Raw genomic sequence first — 23,402 nt, forward strand, 5'->3', positions numbered from 1 at the left:
ACTTCAAGTACCCCCTCTTAATTAGATCATGTAGTTCATTTTTCAGGGTTCTGCATGCCCTGGTATTGTGACCCTTACTCTTGTGGAATTTGCAATATGTTCGTTGATCTCTGGTACCCAGGGAGCCTAACTTGAGTGGAGCTAGCCATTTGAGGAATTTCTGGTTCTTGATCGAGTCCAGGACCTCATCTGACATTTTGTTCAGAGGAGCGAAGTTTCTGTCCATCGAGGGAAGAGCTTCTTCAGCTCCTTCCATCCGTGGCTTCTTTTGTGGTTTTCCATCTCCATTGCTGGCTAAATTTTGGTACTGCCCTCTTGGCATTCATCCATGTGATGGGGATTTAGCCTTTTGGCGACCACAATGGTGCTTTTGAGGTGAGGAGTTCTCGTGCCCCTCTCTTGGGACAACAGGGGTTGCCTAATTAGTTTTCTTTGCTTCTTGACGTCTGTTCATGACATCCCCTTCCCACCCTGCATAAGTTTCGACTCTGTCTAGGAGTTCTTCCAAATCACGGGGTGGTTTCTTGGAGAGGGACCCGAATAAGGCGTTGTTTTCATCCAACCCTTGTTTGAAAGCTATTATAGTAGTCTGTTCGTCACAAGACTCTATCTGGATTGAGATTTTTGTAAACCGTTGCATGTAGGATCTCAATGTCTCTCTATCCTTTTTCCTGATGTTGAACAGTGCATCGATCTATTTCGGTTAGTGCTTGTTGCATGAGTATCTATCGATGAAGGTTCTAAACAGCTTTTCTGAGGACCTAATATGCCGCTCAGATAACCTGTGGTACCACTGGAGCGTGGATCCAGACAGGGAAGTTTTGAACTCTTGACACATGACGTGGTAATACCTTTCATACTGTCCCATGGTGGCACGATATTTAAATACATGATCCACCGGATCTGACTTGCCATTGAAGATACTGAACTTCAGTTGTCTGTAGCCGTGGGGATAGGGATTTCTCATTACTTGTGATGAGAAAGGAGATATGCCTACCCTTATTATAGCGGATTGAACAAGGGAGTCTTGCATTTTTCTTCCTTTACCAGTCATCCTATGCATCTGACAGATCATGTCATTTTTCTCAGTCTCCCAAGCGCTTTCTTTAGTAGAAATTATCTTGTTATGGATTCTTTTTTGGTGTCGAGGGTTGACATCGCAGTCCTGGTCAGTTGACTCTGATTCTGATGCCGAATTCGAGTGCTCATCCGAATTATTGTACTCTGATTCTGATGGTTCGCATCGAATTGGATCCCCACACCTTGGGTTCCTAGCTTGATCGCCCTCTGGAAGGCCATCACCATCGAGATCGATGAGTGGCTCCTTTCCCCGTCGTCGATTGATACAAATGCCTCGGCGGTGAAATGTACTTCGCCAAGGTTGCTTTTTGCTATTCCGTGACTGCATCACCGGGCTTGCTGAATAGACTCTGGGTTGGTAAGAATAGCATTCTCACCATTTTGGCATTCTCCTCGAGCATCATTACCAGGGTCTGCACTAGGAGTAGCTAGTCCGTCGGTGCTAGTTACCTGTCCTTGAAGGGGATTATTCACATCATGATGATCGACATTCTCCCCTCCTTCAGGCATCTCATGTTCTTCTTATCTGACAACAATGCTGCGGGTGGTAGCACCACCTTTTGTTTTCTTAGATCTTGTCATTACAATGTTAAGAGTTTTTAAACTAAATCGGTTAATGAAATGAATGTTTACCTACTTTTGTCTCCACAGATGGCGCCAAAAGATGTAGGGGATTTTTTTAGTATTCCCTGATCCTCCTCTGTGCCTTGTGATTTAGAACTTTTTCTCAATGGAGAAGGGATGAGATGATTTAGTGTTCAGGGTTGAACCATCTTGCGGCTGCTTACGTATCTCCTTATTTATTTAGAAGAATCAAACCATATTTTGCGTATTTCCTAAGAGCAAATTCATGTTGCTTATATAGGAAGAGCCTTGAGAGTCCTAGGATTAGGGTTAACCTCACCACTTGTGAGTTCCTGACACGCGCTCTTTTTGTGTATGTAGATGGTGTATGATTATTGAACAAAACAGAAGTGTATCAAAACCTAATTATCCCTCAATAAGTAAAGGATGAGTAGGGTATCGTTCCACTTTTAAGTGTATGTTATGTGAAGGACAGGACTAAAAATGGGGTTTAAGGGATTAAAAACTATGATTGTAGAGATTATAGATTCTAATGCTAAACTAAACTAAATTAACTAAACTATTGAGAATTTATATAAGAGAAAGAATTCAAGAGATTAGAATCCACCAATACTTTTAATTTATGACCTTCTGATTCATGGTTGTTCTTACAAGTAGACTACAATTAGGCAATCGAGCGAGTGTCGATGCCCTCTTGGACGAAACATCATTAACAATTAACTCTACTTAAGGTTGTTCCTATGTTTATGCTATTAATATCTTCTTTCCTTTTATGTAAGCTCGAGCAGCCATTCAATGTATTACCGAGAGCAACATCAAGGAGTACTTTCTAATAGGGCGGTCATTTAATGAATCACCACTTAAGGCAAACACAAAGAATACTTCTCCTAGGCAGCCACTCCCTGAGCTACCCAATCTAAGACAACACAAAGAATACTTCCCTAACTCTAAAGAACTATACTACTAGAAGAAAAGTAAAGAACACTAGCATGATATTAATATTGCAAAACATAAACCCTACTATATACTTCCATCCCCTGGTGTGGGCAATGGAACTAATAACTAAAAACATAAAGAACTAACCTGATTGAAGAACACCATGAACCAGAAGAATCATTAAACCTTAAGCACTGGCTTCATCTCCTCCCTTGAAGGAGAAGATTAGCCTTCTATAAAGAAGGAAGAACACGAAGAACGAGAAGAAGAAGAGTCGAAGAACATAAGACTAGAAAGACTAATTTATTAAGACTCCGCTAGTTAAAACCGATCTTTTATTATTAATCTCTCTTTGCCTCAAGTTCTGGAGACAAGAATATAAGTGAATTGGCAAATTACATGAGGCACTTAGGTCCTCTATTTATAGAGGTTACAATGAGCTCTAGAAGCATTCCAAACCGTCATTTGTTTGACTTCTTTCAGAGTCCAACTTCGTCTCCAAAACTGAGAAGGAATTGGCTACAGTGTCGATCCATGCGTCTGGACACACTATTCATGCGTCTCAGACGCGATCAATGCGTCTGGACGCTCGATCCATGAGTCCCAAATGCGTAAGCCTATTTTGTCTTTTCTGCTCTATCCTTCTATCCTCTTTTGTGGGCTTTGGTCCAAGAAACGAATCATTTGGCCTTGGGCTTCCAAATAGGCTTTAAAATAGGTCCAAGTCGCATCTTTAATAGCTCCAATTCCTTGGCTTTCTCCATGATTGTCCATGGGCTTCCCATGTGATCCTTAATGCTCTGAATTGCTCCGTTTTACCCATTTTTCTCTAATATTCCACAAAACTCTCTCTTTGACCTGTAGAATCATAAAACATAACTTACAAACACTATTAGTCCACTAAGATGGCTAAACAAGAGGCATAATCGAGGGTTAAATAGCACTTTTTGAGCACTTATCAGTTCCCTTCCATCTTTGGACTTTGCCTTCCCATTAGGAATCCTCTCCTTATGGAAGTCTGAATCTGGACCATATCTTATTAGAGGTAGGTTTCCTTGTTGGTCATAATAACCCATCGCATATGGGAAGATTAGATATAAAGGGTAACTTTTAAAGATATGTCATTCAGTTTCCTTTTGTTCAGGAACTGTCTTCATCAGTTCCTAATGACTTGGAGAACTAGTATATTTAGAGGTGGCTCATCACGTGACTAGCACATGCTTATGACACACTTGTTATAAACACGAGATAACTTATTCCCAAAACTAATCCGATGGTTCTCGTCTTATTCTGGGTATCCATAGTCCTAGGCCATTTCCCGCCCATGTGTCATCTAGTCAATGACGGGAAATCCCCCTTACACCTATCATTCTAAGGCACCCAATGCCACCTTGAAATTCGTTCCTTTATACAATTCTGATAATGAGTTATCTAAATATAAAGAGACATCAACAGCTTAAGTGTTTACTGTGGAAGAACAGAATCCTGTAGAGACCTTGTTACCCACAACACCAACACATTCCCTTAAATCTCTCCCTCCTGACCTAAAATATATCTATCTTGATAACGATGGTACTCATCCCATCATCATCTCATCCCAGCTATCAAAAGAGGAAGAAGAATGCTTGGTTAGAGTGATTCAAGAACACCGTTCTGCCATTGGTTGGTCACTTGATGATATAAAGGGAATTGATATAAAAATTTGCACACACAGGATTCACCTAGAAGAGAATGCCAATACCTCTAGAGAGCCACAGCATCAGTTAAACCCTTCAATGAAAGAGGTAGTAAGGGAAGAGATCTTAAGATTACTGGATGCTGGAATCATTTACCCTATATCTGACAGCGAATGGGTTTGTCCTATTCATGTGGTGCCAAAGAAGTCTGGGATTACAATGGTCCGTAATGAGGAAGGGGAGTTAATCCCAGGACGAGTTCCCATCATGTGATTATCGGAAGCTGAATTCCGTCACAAGGAAAGATCATTTTCCCTTGCCGTTTGTAGATCAGATGTTTGAACGTTTAGCAGGACATGCTTATTATTGTTTCTTGGAGAGGTATTCAGGTTTCCTTACAAATCTTAATTGATGAAGCATATCAGGAAAATACTACCTTCACTTGCCTTTTTAGAACATATGATTATGCCCGTATACCATTTGGTCTCTACAATGCACCTGCCACATTTCAACGCTGCATGTTACATATTTTCAGTGATATGGTGGAGAGATTCATGGAAGTGTTTATGGATGATTTTTCCCTCTATGGAGATTTTTTCGATGATTGCTTATCCAACCTGTCCAAAGTATTGGCGCATTGTCAGGAAAAGAATCTAGTCCTTAATTGGGAAAAATGTCACTTCATGGTAAAAAAGGGAATAGTGTTAGATCACATTGTGTCTAAAATTGGTATAGAAGTAGATAAAGCTAAAATAGACAAAATTTCTACTCTACCTATTCCCCAGAACATTCGTGACATATGAGCCTTTCTAGGCCATGCTGGATTTTATAGAAGATTCTTCCAAGATTTCTCAAAAATTGCTAAGCCTTTAACTAATCTTCTTATAAAAGATGCACCCTTTGAGTTTAACACGGACTGCATGCAGGCTTTCAAAAAGTTGAAAGCCGCCTTAATAACTGCACATATAATTCAACCTCCTATTTGGTCAAAATCGTTTGTGCTCATGTGTGACGCCAGCGATTACGCTGTTGGCACCATTCTAGGTCAAAAACATGATAAGGGACCTACGGTTGTGTACTATGCAAGTAAAACACTAAATGAGGCTCAACGGAATTATACGACCACTGAAAAGGAATTCTTAGCTATTGTCTATGCTTTAGACAAATTTCGTCCTTATTTGATAGGTTCAAAAACCTTAATCTACACTGATCATGCAGCACTTAGGTACCTTCTCGCGAAGAAGGATGCTAAGTAGAGGTTAATCCGATGGATTCTCCTCCTGCAAGAATTCACTCTGGAGATAAAAGATAAAAAAGGAGTTGAAAACGTAGTGGTTGACCACTTGTCCAGGTTAACCAATGATAGTGATAGTGATTTTGAAACCATTTTAGATTCTTTTCCTGATGAGCACCTTTACACAATCCTTTTTGGACCTTGGTATGCTGATATTGTGAACTATTTGGTGACTGAAAAGACTCCACCATTATGGAATAGAAATTAGAGGAAGAAGCTCCTGGCTCAAGTAAAGTACTATCATTGGGATGACCCATATCTTTTCAAATACTGCCCAGATCAGATCATCCGACGTTGTATTCCAGAATGGGAACAATCTGCAGTCCTTTCCTTTTGCCACGAGCAGTCCTGTGGAGGACATTTTAGTGCAAATAAAACTGCTGCTAAAGTCTTATAATGTGGATTCTACTGGTCAACACTCTTCCGCGATGCATTTCTTCATTGCAAGGCATGCATTCGTTGCCAACATCTTGGTCGCATTTCTGCACGTAACATGATACCCTTAAATCCAATTCTCATAGTGGAGATTTTTTACGTCTGGGGCATCGATTTCATGGGACCTTTCCCAACTTGTAATGGTTTCATTTACAACATAGTAGCCGTAGACTATGTATCCAAATGGATTGAGGCCATACCATATCGTAACAATGATAATAAAATGGTTATCAATTTCATAAAAGAAAACATTTTTTCAAGATTCAGTGTTCCAAAAGCCATCATTAGTGATGGTGGATCACATTTTTACAATCGAGTTTTTGAACATATCATGAAAAAATATGGAGTAACCCACAAGGTTGCAACTTTGTATCATCCTCAAACAAGTGGCCAAGTAGAAGTCTCCAATTGAGAGACTAAGTGTATCTTGGAGAAAATAGTTAACATAAATAGGAAAGACTGGTCTCTCCGTCTGAACGATGCGTTATGGGCATACAGAACCACTTTTAAAACACCTATAAGAATGTCCCCCTACAGGCTTGTCTTTGAAAAACCTTGTCATCTGCCAATTGGACTAGAGCATCGTGCTCTGTGGGCAATAAAAACCCTTAATTATAATCTCGATACGGCAGGTGAAAAGCGTAAACTACAGATAAACGAGCTCGAAGAGATTCGGAATGATACTTATGACCATTCAAAATATTACAAAACCAACATGAAAAGGATTCATGACAAGCATATTTTACGAAAACATTTTGAAGTTGGTCAAAAAGTTTTGCTTTATAACTTTAGATTACATCTTTTCCCAGGAAAACTGAATACTAGATGGAATGGTTCTTTTAAAATAACCACAAAGATAACATCACAATGCAAGTAAATGGTCAATGCCTCAAACATTTTCATGAGCTACGGTCTACGGATGTCGAAAAAATCCTTCTCCAAGATCCCATCTACGAGGATTAAATCCTTTTTTCCATGATGTATTCCTTTCCCATTCCATTCTATCTTTTGCTTTAAGGGAATACATCAATAAGGTAACTGGACCCTCCATTTGGAGTGTGTGGTTGTAAGTGCCAGAGCCTTAGACCACGTATATCTCGTATATTCTTTGTAAAACACTTTTTGCACGTAATTTGAGTAAGTGTGAACCTGTGGAGCGAGTATACAATTTTTTTTTTCTTTATTTTACATTTCTTTAAAAAAAAAAAAAAAAAAAAAAAAAACTAGTTGTTTTCTTTGTTCTGTTAATGCTGGATTCTCAATACATCAATAGTTATGTGATTTTTTTCAAAAACAAAATGGGCATTAGATTTTACACAAACCAACCCCTAGAATAATGCAATCTAGGGGCGGTTTGAGATAAGTTTTGCTTACTAAGGGTCGCCTACATCACCGAGCTATTCGCCCGGGTCAGGACATTCCGTGTCTTGCGCAGTAAATCCCCCAACTCGCATAGCTGAAGCTTTGTCTGTCTAGATTGGGTTCGCCACAGAGCTGACACGAAAGTTGTCTGAGATTATCTGTTATGGTTTGTTTTCAAAAAAAGAAAAGAAATATTAGCGTCTAGAATCACAGCTTTTGAGTACAAGTTTCTTAAAAACATCTCTACATAGTTTTCAAAACTAGAGGATATAAAAATGAAAGTTTTATGCCCTGGAGTAACCAAATTGATACCGGATTCACGTATAATTTTATCTTCTTGTCAAAACCTCTATATGGTTAGAGATATCTTTTGCTTGAGAAAACCAACTAAAAAAAAATAAGGCGTCTCCAAACGAGAACTAAACAAATAGAGTAACCCAAATTGATACTTTTATCTGTTTAATTATATTTTTCGCCTCCACCTCTCAATTTGTCTTGAGAATCTGATGTTAAAAGTCTCAAACTTGTACAAAATTTTCAAAATTTTCCTTTCTTAAAAATCTTTTCCCCTTCTCAATCTCTCTCTTTCTAAAAACTTTTCAAAAACTTTCAAAAATGTCTTCTGTAACAAACAAAAACCCTCCACCTAGCAAGACTAGATGGATAAGTTTCTTAAAAATCTTTTCCCCTTCTTAATCTCTCTCTTTCTAAAAACTTTTCAAAAAAATTCAAAAATGTCTTCTGTAACGAACAAAAACCCTCTACCTAGCAAGAATAAATGGATAAGTTTCAAGGATCATGTGCAAGCACTTCCTAGAGAACTGCAGCTGAAGATATGAACACATATATCGAAAATCATCCCTAGTTTAGATAAGAGTTTATACGCACATAAGAGACGAGCTATGAGAGAAGGTTGGTGCTTGAATTGTTAAAAACCTATTTTGTCCTGGTCTTCAACCTCAGAGTGAAAATTCAGTTTTCAAAGTTTTCATGTGCCAGCCACATTCTCATCGAGCACAGCTGAGGAGAGTAATCTAACCATCTGGTTGGGATTGACTCAAGTTTTCAAAAACTTCAAGTCTTGGGGATCTGACTTAAAACGACCCCACCTTTTTAAAATATAAGTCAAACTTATTCAAAACCCAAAAAAATTAATTAAAATTTTTCCTTCTGTTGTCTGTACATATTTCCCAACAGTTCCTTTTCGTTTTTTTCCATCATCCATTTGTTATCCATCATTGGATATGAGTGTAACATATATCTTTACGTTGCATTTTCGATACTGATCGTTTTGGTACCTCACGGGTCAAGATCGGACGAGTAACGAAGCATGGATCGGCTCTTGAAGTTGGCAAGGCACTGAGGACAAGATTGGAATTTCATGATTTTATTTGGGCTTTGGCCAAAATTTAATTTTCACTTAAAAGGCACGTGCCATCAAACCTATTTAGCCCACGTGACCGCCCAACCTCCCATCTTCTTCCTCACAAAATTCTAAACCCTAGCTGCCCAAACCAACTTGGGACCGCCCCCTTCTAGCTCGCGACTGCCTGCTCACCCATACACACCACCACCTAATTTTTTCATAGCCTGCTCCATTTTCAACCCCCATTCTAACTAAAAAGCCCAATTTTATCAATTCATACTCTAAATGGCTCGAGTTCTTAAAATTGTGTAGAAGCAAAATTTTCAAAACCTCTTCAATTCCAATCTATTTGAAATGCACTTCAAGGCTGAGATTAGAAGAAGAAGGATGGGAACCCTTGGTTTTGTTGGAAGGTGTGAGTTATTCTCCCTCTCTTACTCTTTCGTTTTATAACCACATGCTTAGAGGGGAGGATGACCGCATCACGGTTGTCATGGATGGTCGCTCGCTTGAGCTTACCAAAGAGTTGGTGAGTGGAGTTATAGGGATTCCTATGAAGGTTTACGTTCAGACAGAATAGTCCCCAGACAGCAAGACCATCGATGTGATGATGGTAGAGACACTTCTTGAGGGGGTGAAAAACCACAAGTCTCACTGCGCGTTTCAGAGTTCGCAGCGAAGGAATCAGTTGGCAGTATCTCAGTGGACAACCTACAACTTGCTAGGCTCAACCAAACCTTCATTTGGGAGCATCTCTGTAAACCTAAGAAGTCAACCGCCCCTCTACCAGTGCTGGTCACCAGGATCATGCAGCATTGGGGGTTCGAGGCCACAGACGCCCTAGTGGAGGTCAAGGACGCTACCACAGGTCCTATCTATGCCCACTGAGTCCAGAAATTCTGGCTTCCACCTGCCGGCAAAGCCGCCGAGCAAGCACGCCCTACTGAGAAAGTTGATTACTTCACTGAAGATGCCACTTGACAGTTCACTCAGCCCATGGACGGAATTCACTTCCTCCATGGAAGCCAGATGATAATGCATTCATACCTTCACCAGCTCAGTGAAACTCAGGGAAATATCATAGCGGAATAGCATACCCTCATAGAGGAGGAGCGGCCTTTCCAGCAGGAGAAGTGACATTTTCAGCACATTGTCACTAGAACACTACAGAACATTAGAGACGCGCTCCCCCGTAGTGATAGACACGTTAGGACCCGACATCATCAAGGAGAAGGATCTTCTCGACGTCGAGACAAGTCATGCACGGATTCTGACTAGGCAGCTCTAGTGTCCGTATAGATAGTTTATAATCTTTAGTTGTTGTTTTATTTTTCTTTATTATGACGTTTAGTATAAGTTTAATTATATGTTTAATATTATGTTTGTTTTATTTGTTTTCTTGTGGAATTTGGTATATGAGTAGAAAGTAATATAGATACATCATACCAAATTTTTCCATTTTTTCATGCATTTCATATATGTTTTCAAAAATACAAAAACCTAAAAAGATTTCATAGTAGAATAATTATCCCTAGTATAATAAACCATGTATTTCTTGTTCTATATAAAACAACCGACGCCCCAAACTTATTTGGGGGTGGCGTATTTTCATCATGAAGAACATAATACAGGTGTGTTGCTATTTTTACTCATGTTTCTATGATAATCTCTTTCCTTATCTCTTCATACTTTGAGGACAAAGCATAGTTCTATTTGGGGGTGGTATAATAACATTTTGCAAAAACTAGACATTTTATATATAGTAGATATAATAGTATATTTCTTCATTTCTAAAAAAAAAATCGAAAAAGTCCAAAAATATTTTTATGTTTAGTATTAAAAAGTCTTGTTTCCCTTTTTAATGATGAATAAAAAGTTTAGAAGTCTCATTATAGCAATAGAGTAAGGATTCGTTATTCGAACTTAGACTAATACACGTACAATAGTTTTTGCATATTTTTATTAATGGCATGCATCAGCATTTGTTTGTATATAGCAATAAGTTTTCGAGACCAAGGTTAGAACAATTAAGTTCCATATCCTATGAGAATCTAGCCAAAAGCCTCATCTGAATGATTATTGAGTGATTAAACAAAGGATGTCCGGATAAAAAGATCACACGTCCACTTGCTTGATCACCACGCCATATCCTAAGAGAGAATTTAGGCCCTTTTTGGATTGATACAGCCAAGTAAACATTAAAACCCCAAAAATATAGTTTTTCCTCTAGTTACCACCCTTGAGCCTTCACCATTTTCTAAAAGCCTTTTTATTCTTAACCAAAAATTCCTAACTCGTTACAACACACAATAAAAAGCTTACCTAGCCGACGAGTTGAGAACTTGATAGATATCAGAAAAAGAGAAGAGAAGACCTTGTACAAAAACAGATAAGTTAGTTGGTACGAAAAGAAAAGAAAAGAAAGACCCATCAAAAACCAAAACTCCAAAAATCAAAGGAGTCAAAGGAATCAAAAATCGAATCTCCCAAAAGTTCAAAATAAAAAAGAGACGATATCATAAACAAAAACAAAAAGAAACAAAAGCAAAATTAGAACTCCCAAAAATTCAAAATCATATGGAGTCACAAAGCCAAAAGGCTAAAAGATCACAATTCGGAAGCAAAGAACAAAACGAGGTTATTCTCTGGTTACAAGTATCTTGAAAACCCAGTTTCGCAACTTATCAAATTTTGTTTTTCCTTCATTTTTCTTTCTAAACCATCACCCTAACCCCGTAACTCCTAATAAAAGACCTCTAGCTCAATTAGGAATAGGATGGTGTGATAGTACGTGACAAGCATGATCAATCGACCCTGGTTTCTTTGGACGTCATTTGAGTATGTGATGAATATAAGTGCCCACTGCACTTGAGAGAACAAACCTTGAGTGAATCTATCAGAGAGTTGTGATTGCAACACACCCCTGTGAGAACCCACCTTAAGGACGCTCTCCAAAAGTCTCGGAAATAACTCTGCTTTTGCATTTCATTGCTCATGTTTTGTGCATTTATCTTTAGATGATTAAATTACTGTACATATGTTATTTTAAGTTCAAAGGAGATTGTCCTTATTCCCCGCTAATAAGATGTATGGACTTCTGAGAATAAATAAGGAAACAAAACCCTTTGTACTAAATAGAAGAAGTTTGTGAGTACCTTCACTGGAAAACTCTCACGAGGCTTAAAGCTCGTCCACTAGGGAATTCCTGGTGGTTTAAGGTCTTGTTGCATATGGTCAATGCAATCACACTCCGCGAAACGAGATTAGTATAACTTATAATAAATCACTAATTTGTGATCTTCATTTTTTCTCTTATCTTTGCTTGAGGACAAGCAAGATGCTATTTGGGGGTGGTGATTAGCTCCCAAATGTGCGTTTTATTACCCTTATATTACTGCATTACAACCTTTCTTACGTTTAATGAAAAGACAACTTATAGCTTTTATTGCCTTTTTCAAGTTACAGAGAAATTCAGACCATCTATCATAAAAGTTGCGTCTTAGCACCAAAAGGAGCCTTAATCATGCTTATTATGAAGACCAGAAGCTGCTATGAAAAAGTGCTGAAAGCATCAAAATCAATGGTCAAAGTCAAAGGTCAAAGTAAAATGTCAAAGCCCTCAACTCAGAAGACCAGAGATGGAGGTCCTTATCACAAACGTTGAATACTATATTAAAAATGGGGCTAAAAGCTAATAAACCCTTAGTTTAAACAACACAATGATCAAAGAGTGAGCTACCTTGTCCCATCCATGCCGTTTGGGTTTCACTCAGGAGGCGCATTTCTATCGAACAAAAAAAAATTGGGCTTAAATGGCGGGTTCATGCCATTTGTTTTGGTATACCACGGCCTCGAGAGGTCGTTTAATTTGAAGCATTTTTTATCATTTGGAAGTCCAAAACGATGAATTCATGCCATTTGGTGGCCAAGATAGGTCGTTCGAAGCAATTTTTTTTTGGAAGTCTAAAATGGTGAACAGCCTAGCAAGGCCGCACCAAGCACTAGCAAACGACCTAGCTAGACCGCACTACCAAACGACCCTTCAGTGCCGACTTAGCCCTCAAGGGAAAAATTCCATAAGTATTTTCGAGTGACCCAACGAGGTCGAATCACCCTAAACCTAAACGATTTGGTGGTGTCACCCCAAGGACTCATGAACGACTTGGTGTTGTCTTTCTTGCGAACGACTTGGTGGAGTCGGATGAAAACTAAACCTACGACTTGACTGGGCGGCCCAAGGCCAAATTTCCAATAGAACTTTCTAGTATATTTTAAAAAAAAATCATAAAGTCATGGATTCATAACTTCACTGTCCCAATGACTTAAAGAATTCATGTTTAAAACACTCATTTTTTAAACACACATACAATTTGATCAAAGTTACATCAATTGAAAAACACACACACCCAAAAAAAAAACACAATCATGTCAATTGAAAAACACAAACAAAAAATTGATTTTATTACATGGGATAATCATTATATTGCTTTTCATTTCATTACTTCAGCCAACTAAGAATTAAAAAAGAACAAAAAAAAGACTTCAAATGTTCTTCATTAAGAAGTGGTTGACGAACTTTTGAGGATTGGAGAATGAGTGAGTATATGGGTTGAGCTTTGAGAAATGGAGAGCTATAGAGTTGGGTTTTAGGGGGTGTATGGTGATTGATATTCGCTTTTTTGCTATGTTAGAGAATTGCTTCTCTTCTTTGGCGAAAGTGCGAATTCAAAGTTTTTTCTTACTCACGATCTTCGTGTTCATATAGTTGGAGTAAGGATTCGAACCAACCTAAAGCTTAGGACAAACTACAACTTGGTTGTTTTACTCTTTAGGGAACTAGTGAGTAAGTTTAAATATGATTATATTAATACTAAATACTTGGTTTCTTTACTACACAAAAATTAAAAATATTAAGTTACAAAAATCATGCAACTAAGACACAATAAAATTTTACTAAAAACAAAGGTGGAGAGTTAATCCTCCTCATGTGAAGATAACCTTTGTTATTTGATTTTAATAAGTTCATTATTATCTTCCTAGAACTCATAGACAAGTCCTAATAAAAGAAAACTTGATCTCTAACATATATGACTCATCTCTAAGCTCATACATGCTAGCATGTGGAACCAAAGCAATGACTTATCTCTAAGCTCATCACTTTGATCCCTAACTAGACACTACACCAACTATCATTTTGGGATAGGATGTAGGTCTAGTTGTTGTTCTTAAACAACTTACTAAACCAAACAACAAAGATTTTCCCTCACATGAGTTTTATTAACTCCCCAAAAAGGGAAAGCTAGCTCATGATCCTTGGGAGAACACTAAAACAAGTGTGGAATGTAAAAAGAGAGAGAGAAGAAAAAGAAGAAAACTATTTATTTATATACTCACTTACATGAAGAAGTGAGAATTTTTCAAGAGGAACACAAGGTTTCCTCCATTAAAACTATTACAAGTTATTTCTTACCAAAATAAAAACTAAATAAAAATTTAAGACTAAGGAACTAAAATAATACAAGGTAAGGAAAAGAAGTCAAGGGAGTAAATAGAGTGTCCCCTCTTGTTTTGTTTTCTTCTCCATTTGAGAGAAATCTCATTTCCTCCCACGTAAAACATCAAACCACATTTACTTCATTTTTATCCACCATATTAAAACAAAGTGACACCTTGCCTTTTTTTTTACTATTAACACCTAATCTAATTAATTACATGCAAGGTGTCAACTTTGCACCAATAATTTGTCATTTTTGTCTTGACATGCTCCATGATTGATGACTCATCCAATCTTGCGAGCCCGCATAGTGGGTCTATGTGCAGTCCAGTGGCGGTCCGGTCTTTGGGCAATTTTACAACTTCCCGCCTATGCGTAGAGTTCATCGCCCTGATTGCCTGAGCAGCTTACTTGTCGCATTCGGAGTCCTGGTTCAAGAGATAGGAGCTTCGAAAGTTTGATGCTTCTGTGCGAATTTGGAAGAATTCATTTATACGTCGTTCCCCGTGCTTTATCGCAGGTTTAACCAATATTTCCATGTTTACTGCGAATACCTGCAAAAGTATGAAAACATATTTATTTCATGATTATTAAACGCATAATTAACCAAATTTATATGTCTCAATGGGGTTTCATAATACACTTTTGGGTGCTTATCAGTGATGATGGGGTAGTGTATTTGGTGACCCTTAATTTGGCGAAAGGTCATAAAAGGTTGCAATAGATTACTTTAATGTAGTTGAGGGAGTGCTTAACACAAAACTCGGTTTTTAGGGCAATGACAAATTTGTAATTGTTGTTTGGGGGTGGTGTGATAAGCACTCAAAACTGTATTATAAACCCCGTAGAGACACTACATATTGGTTGATTATGTGTTTTGATAAGTACTAATTTATGTAAACTAACTATCTATGCCTAAACACAAATAATCAATCAACTAAATAAATGCTTGATCAATTTCCTATACTCTCAAACAAATTCAATGTAATATACGAGTACGGATTCGTTCCACTCCTTAACTACCAAGACATAAATAGAATTCAACTAATTTAAATCAAGAGGAAAGATGTGATAGTAATAATATGTGTGGAGTTTATATTCTACGATTATTATAATGATTATATTCTTAATCTAATTAAACTAAACTAATAGAAATATGGTTTTGATGGATAGAGAAAATATAGAAGAAGATTAATCCACCTATATGATAGTATAACTATTTACTCCATTTATTGTATTAAAGTCTCAACCTTTACAATAAAACACAAGGTTCTAAAATAAAGGTTTGAACTTGAAGAGATCCCTAATTAAATTCTAGTTATCTCTAAGCAAGGAATTAACTAGCATAAGAGATTAGCACCTCCACCAATATTTTGAATGGAGTTATAATCTCTAGTTTGTTTCCTATGATTCTAGCTATAAAAATCACAGAAACCAAACTTGAAGCACAATACAATAAACTAAGTAACTATAAAATACCCTTACATATGCTTCATAAACTCTCTCTATTGGGGGTTTAACCTTGTTTCATTGGGTTTAATGAAATAAGAAAAGGAAGAAGAGACATAATTAAATAACTTAATTAAAACTTGAGAGAGTTGTAATGGAGGGGAGGCTACAATAAGAACCCTAATTAAAACTATACTAAACTAAAGAAAGGGGGGCTAAGAGAGAGAGCTTAAGTTTTGCCTTAATCCACTTTATATAGAAGATGATTAGGTTTACATTTTCGTGCTTAAGCCTGGACGTTAAACTTTGGGCCTCTAATGTGAGCCCAAAATTCATTAGGTTAAGTCTAAAAGAGCCAATGCTGTTGGAAAATACTTCAATACCCTTTTCATCCATTTTTACAACTCTGATTAGGGCAAGGTTGGGTCCATTGGAAATTTTGTTCCAAGCCGGTCGTTTTGATATAAAGTAGGCCCAATTCTGAGGCTTTAATGATTTTTTGTCCTTTTTCTATCCGAATTGACTTTGACTTCCCAACTTTGATTGGGCTTGAAAAGACTTTTTCTTTTTGATTCTTGGGCTTTAAATATAGAACTCTTATAGCAATCATCTTGACTCGTTTTCCATGCAAAATGATGTCTTTAAACACATAAACAGCTTCAATACCTGAAATACACAAAAACACGTAAACAATACTAACTCTTATTTATTATAAACATAATTGACCTAAATGTAATACTATTAAGGGGTTTAAACTACAGTTTTGGGTGCTTATCATGTTTAATAAATGTAAATTAATTGTATTTTTGTGTTTCACATGTTTCAGCAGTTAATGGCAAAATTCTAGCAAAATCTGCGTTTCAGCATGAAAACATTGTACGGAATAGTGCTTGGACCTGAAGTTTTCTCTCTCAGTCCATTTGAAGCTCAAAAAGGCCAGAATAAAGCCTGTGTACTCAACACCGATCATTTCTGGGTCAAATCAAGACAACGGTGCAGAAAAGTCGTGGAACTTCTGACGATCATATATTCTGATTCTGGACTCCGAATTCGCCATGTGAACTGCCAAAATGATTAGTGCGGCGAGCTCTATGCAAAGACGTGAAGTTATAAAAATCACCAGGGCCCATATAGACCCACCATTGGTCAAAGCACGTGGGCTTATCATTTAGTGGTTGTTCCATTATTTGAGCACTAATTAAAGACAAAGTGAAGTGGAACATTAAATGAGCATTAAATGAATAAGTGGAGCACAAAAGGAAATGGAGAGAGCACTTATGTGTTGCACTCATTAAGTTAGATTTAATTTAATGGTTTGTAAGTAAGAAATATCATGTTTTAGTTTTTAGAATAACTTGTAACTCATCAATAGAGTCCTCTCCAAAGGAATAAAATTTCTTCTTCTTCTCAACCTGTTCTTTACTAGTTTCTTTATAATCTCTTGTAATTAGTTCATAGATCTTAGAATCATGAGCTAAAACTCTCCTTTGTGGAGGGTTGATGAAGCTCATGTGAGGAATCCGACTCTATTTCTACTTTTTGGTCATTTGCTTAGGGCGTTCAAGTCTGATCTTACATCCTATCACAAAATAGTAGCAACCGGTCAAATTTGAGGACATGGTTTCCAAATTCAGTAGCGGGGCGTGACTACTTTGGTAATGCCCCCGACTCTTTTGTAAGATCAGGCTCCCATCTTTGAACAACAGGTGTAAGGTTAAGCTAGGCGTTGAAAGGTACTCTTAGATATGAGGTATTTGTTCAACTCCTCATACTAACAGGATGTTCTCAAAGATGAGTTCATCGTGTTAGGGATCACGACTTGAAACTCGCATTTGATTTGTCTATGAATCAAAGGAGAGATTAGAGATGCAAGACAAGTTGTAAGCAGTGTAGGAGTAACCTACATTAGTGGATTTAACTCTCCATAATTCTCTTTCATTCTCTTTTAATTCTCTTTGTATAAGTGTTTAAAAGTTGAGTTTATGTAATTTGTAAGTTAAGGTAAAAAGAATTCAAGTGTAGTGTAAAAGCTTCTTCAAAAATCCTTTTCACCACAAGGTTTCCCAAGAGAATATTTTAGCTCTATTGTTATAACATGTTCAATTTTTAGGTATGGGTACGAATTCTTGCTCAAGCTATACGACAACATAAATTTGTGAGCAAGGTATTAATACAAGTGTAGGTTTAGTGTTGTGTTTTACATAACAACAAATCAACACTTATCAAGCTAAAAATTTAGGCACCCATTGTATGCCAGAGTTATCGTTTGCTCGAGTTGAGTATCAGAAGACATTTATACTCAGGTCTGAAATAGAGTTGTTGTGGATTAAGGCTTTGGCGCTTGCAACCACACACTCCAAAATAATAGTGAAAGAACAAAATAAAGGAGGGCCCGGGTACCAAAATGATGCACACTCCCTTTATATAATTAAGAGTGGAAAGGAGTACACCGAGAGAAAAAGATGAGTTGTTTAAAGTCAGATTCTCGAGACTTTAATCAAACCGTGTGGGGTCCTTAGAAATTAATACACAGCTTATCATATATCAATAACCGAAAAAGTTGTAGGTTTGTCCAACTACGACATTTTTCACCCTCAAACAGATTCAGACATCAAGATTCGTTGCCTTGAGGTTAAGTAGACCGAGAACCTAAACGAACGTGCACTTTTGTTTTTCTCTAACGGAACGGTATTTGAGTAGATGATGATAAGAAAAACGATGCTTGGAATGAACACTTAGGAGGTAGATGTTTCAGAAGGAATGAGAAAGTGGGTTTAGCACTAACTCTTTGAATAAGTAGGGCTCTACTGTTTCACATTTGAAGATGAAGGTGTCCGGTGGTTTTTTCTTAGTTATTACTTCTTCACCAGATGGGTTGAAAAACTCATAAAGAACAGGTGAACTGAGAAGGTCAAATGCAAATGTAAGGTTTTGTTGAAAGGGTGGTGGATTGGAAATCGTGGTGGTAGAGGTGAGTGGGTTTCTACAGGTGGTAACTCATCACAGGCTCTTAAGAATTTGAAGTATTCTTCATCAAACTTGTTTGGATCTACAGGATAATTTTCATCTACAAAAGTATGTGCAACTTTAAGGAAATCTTCAATAACATCAGTAGTGATGTCGTCAAAGAAATTGTGATCCTTGTCTTCTTCCGTAAGAAGAGTATGTACCAATGTTGGAGTTAAGACATCAACCGAATTGGTGATCATGTTGATCTCACCATCTATAGTTTGTGGCATCAGTTTGAAAACATTTATTTTCACAGTGAGATTTCCAAAGGACATGGTCATGGAACCATCACAACAGTTGATGAGGACGTTTGCAGTTGCAAGAAATGGTTGCCCTAGGATGATAGGAATGGAGTCGTATCCAACCTCCATGTCTAAAATGACAAAATCAACAAGATAGTAAAATTTTTGGACCTTGACGAAGACATTTTCCACAATGCCCTTAGGATGATTGATGGAACGATCGGCTAATTGCAAAGTCATGGTTATAGGTTTGAGTTCATGGATACCCAGCTATTTGAAAAGGTAGTAGGGAAGTAAGTTGACACTTGCTCCTAAGTCTAACAGTGCAGTAGTTGTATACTTTTCTCCCAAGGTGCATGGAATGAGGGAACGGTGGGACATCCAGGGTCCTTGTATTTTACTATTCCATTTGATTCAGAGAATGAAGGAAATTGTTCGGTCAGAAAAGCTTGTTGTGGGACATTGGTTTTCCTTTTGTTAGTGCACATATCTTTAAGAAACTTGGCATGTTTTGGCAATTCCTTGATTGCTTAGGGAAATGGTAAGTTGATGGTCAAATTCTTGAATGTTTCTTGAATCTCATCAAAATGCTCGTCTGGTCTGTTCTTTGCCGAATGTGCTTGAAAAGGTGCTTTTGGTCTGAATGATGAATACGGATCAGCTTTCTCTTTTTTTGGTTTCTGGGATGATGATTTTTTTATTTCTTTCTCTTCAGGCATTGGCTCCTTCTCAGATGCAGGTACAACTTCTTTCTAAGCTTCATTTGGGTTAATATATGGCATACGGATTTGATTGTCGACAGTTCTGCCAAAATGAAAAGTGGTGACTGTGTTTACCTCACCCTAAATCGAATTATTGGTACTTGTTGCATTGTTAACTTCAAAGGTTGTGTTTGTGGGTTTAGAGTTTGGAACCGCTTGTCCAAGAAACATGCCTTTCTGAGTTTTGTCTTGGGCTAACAGTTGAAAGGATTGTTGAATATATAGATGTCAAGATTTGAGATTGTTGTTGCATGTAAGACTGAAAAGTTTCGCTTGTCTTGTCGGATGAAGGTGGCATAGGTGGTGTTGTAGGAATGAGGTCACGGTAGTTGTTGATGGGTTGTTGATATGAGAAATTTGGATTGACGAGCACAAGGCTATTGTTGAAGTGCTCGGAAACTGGCCTTGCCCTTACTAGAATTGTTGATTATATCCTCGCTGATATGAATTGAAGTTTGGAGTTGGCCTAACGGGTTGATTGGTGAAACCTAGAGGTCTTAACTATTGTGGGTAGTTATGCCAAGTAAAATTGGGATGTTCTCTCCAAGGTGCATTAAGAATGTTGAAGGCATAAACTTCTTTAGGTGGATGAGGATTGGATTCATAGAGCAACAGGAAAGAGAGTTCAGTATGGTCAAGGCTCTGACAAAGGTAACATGGAGAAATGTTAACGTTCATGACTTGTTGTGTTTTTTTATCATTCACCTGCACGGAAAGAGTACCTACTTTCTTGGTCAGGGACTTGAAGTAAGTTTACTTTGGAGTATCTCAAAGATTTTGATGTGGTTCACTATAGATTGTTTAGAGTTTGAATGTTGGGAGTTGAAGAAAGGAAGGTAGACTTTTAGTTTAGGACTTGTTTAGTTTTTAGTTTATGAAGAACATTGAAAGCGTACTTAAGTTGTTGAAGATTAAAATGACACAAACATTGAAAGAAATGATTGAAATGAAAGATTGGAACAAAGAACAACAAAAAGAAGATTGATTGATTGAAATATAAAAACAAATAACAAGATTGAAATGAAGAATAATAAAGTAAATAACTCGAATGAAAAAAAAAAAAAAAAAAAAAAAACTAGAAATTAAATCCTACATGACACTAGATTAAGTCTAGGTGCATTTTCTCTCCCTAACTTTTAGTTTATATATCCCTACTTTATGTTTTTTACTTATTTCCCCTTCTTCCCTATTTTGTTTGTTTATTCGAATTTGGCCCTAGTTCTGACTCAATCAATTTTGGGTTGACTGTGAGTTGACCTTCTCTTTTTCGTAATGGCTCAAATACCCCTAGACAATATTTACCAGCATGCCATTAAGAAAGTGGTCCACTAATTTAAGTATAACGGACACGTGTCTTTATCATAATGGTCCGGATCACAACAATCCAATGAATACAATTTAATCTAATGAAATATACTTGATTTCATCTGGACCGTCCTTGTTGACCCAATCTAACCACTCTTGCTCTTCCTTAATTGATCACTATTCATCTTTTTCCTCCAAGTGATACCTTCAGATTAAATTCATGTTGGGATTGTTCCAAGGTACGTGGCATGAGGCTAGTGATAGCAAGTCCACTCCAATAGAGTTGGTTATGCTTAGGGATGTCAATGGGTTTTGATAACCGACTCGAACCAAATTGATAAAAAAAAATGGTTTTGGTTTTGGTAATTTGGTTTGCCTTCTACCGACCCGAAACCAAACTAAACCGATAAGATATTGGTTTGGTTTCGGGTTTGCCCTCCACCGAACCGATATGAACCCGAACTAATAAGAAGAGCTTTTAGTAATATTTATAATTAATTTTGTATATGTTGAAATTAATTGATTTAATTTAGGATTTAATTGATTTTATAGTTTTCGGTTCGGTTTCGGTTTGCAATATATCTTATATTCTTATCGGTTCGGTTCGGTTTCGGATGAAATATAATATTATTGGTTCGGGTTAATTTTCCCAAACCCAACCCAAACCGATCCATTGAGAGCCTCCCAACACAGTTAAGAAATTAACCATTTATTCTTTTCATATATTTAGTAATTTTAATGATCCTAAAGGCAAAATATAATTGTATCAGCCTAATTCATGACCATCAAGATGACATGTCTTCGGGACTGAGGCAGCGTAAGGTAAGAGAAAGAGGGAGCACGTGATCCAGTCTGCGAGTCATGTAAGGGGTGCGGAATTTGGAGGGGCATAGGGACCAGTGGGAGTTCAGTGACCCGGAGGGAGGCAGAATAGTGAAGGGGCATACGGGAGTACGACAACAAAGCCGTGATATATCAAGAGACAGTTGGACAGTTAGTGGAGAGAGGACGAGAAAGAGGATCAGGGGATACGGGAGTGGTGCATGAGCGGTTAGAGAGAAAGAGGGGGGGTTAGAAGATATATAAAAGAATAGAGAATAGAGAGAGAGAGAGAGAGAGAGAGAGAGAGAGAGAGAGAGAGAGAGAGGGAGGAACTACGGTTCGGCTTGATCCCCCAAAGAGGGGGTACGTAGGCAACCCACTCGGGTTCAGCCGGTCAGTGAGAATGAGCACTGTTCTTGGAGAAAGATCGGTAAGATCGGGGGTAGAGAAATCGGTTAGTACAAATGGCGCCGTCTGTGGGGAACTAGACACAATAGATTTAGATATGTTCTTTTTCAATTCTCTCCACAGCATCTCCAGGAACTGGCAAACTAAGATGGTCATGGGAATGACGTCTTCGGGAAAGGTACCAGTGAAACAGTTCGAACTAAGATGACAGTCGTCGCAACATCGACCTCATGGCCTATTGGAAGCAATGTTGGTTTCCAATCAAAGGGTCATGGGATCAAGTCACTGGTGGGGTGAGAGAGGCAATTCTTAAAGACTTGAATTTCGAGATAAAGAAAGGCGAGCTTGCTGCCATTGTTGGGACTGTTGGGTCAGGAAAGTCTTCATTACTAGCTTCAATACTTGGGGAGATGCACAAGCTCTCAGGAAAGGTCAGAGTCTGTGGGACTACTGCCTATGTGGCACAGACGTTCTAGATTCAAAATGGTACCATTGAAGAGAACATTCTATTTGGTACTCTAATGAACTCACAGAGATACAGAGAAGTACTTCGATCCTGTAGCCTTGAGAAGGACTTGGAAATGATGGAATTTGGAGACCAAACAGAGATAGGTGAACGTGGCATAAACCTCAGTGGTGGCCAGCGAGGATATACAACTTGCAAGAGCAGTTTATCAAGACTGCGATATCCACTTCCTCGATGATGTCTTCAGTGCTGTCGATGCTCACACTGGATCAGACATTTTCAAGGAGTGTGTGAGGGGTCCTCTGAAGAACAAAACCATTTTGCTAGTGACTCACCAAGTTGACTTCTTGCATAATGTGGATATCATATTGGTCATGAGGGATGGAATGATAGTGCAATTTGGAAAATACAATGAACTTTTGGATTTTGGCACCGATTTTGGAGCTCTTGTTGCAGCTCATGAGACCTCAATGGAGCTTGTGGAACAGATGATGCTAATGAACCACAAGAATTACCAAAACCACAGAGCAACAATGTCGATGATGCTATTCCTGAGTCATTTGTGGAAGAAATTATGAGTGGGATCATTCAAAAAATGGGAGTCGATTTGGCTGAGGAAAAAGAAAGCTACCATGTGAAGATTAGCAACAAGTATGGACCGCCAGCTGACTCACATATTGCACGCCAATGCACTGTAATTGAAGCGGCTAGA

Source organism: Coptis chinensis, chromosome 3 (assembly GCF_015680905.1).
Source record: "Coptis chinensis isolate HL-2020 chromosome 3, ASM1568090v1, whole genome shotgun sequence".
NCBI classification, from domain to species: domain Eukaryota; kingdom Viridiplantae; phylum Streptophyta; class Magnoliopsida; order Ranunculales; family Ranunculaceae; genus Coptis; species Coptis chinensis.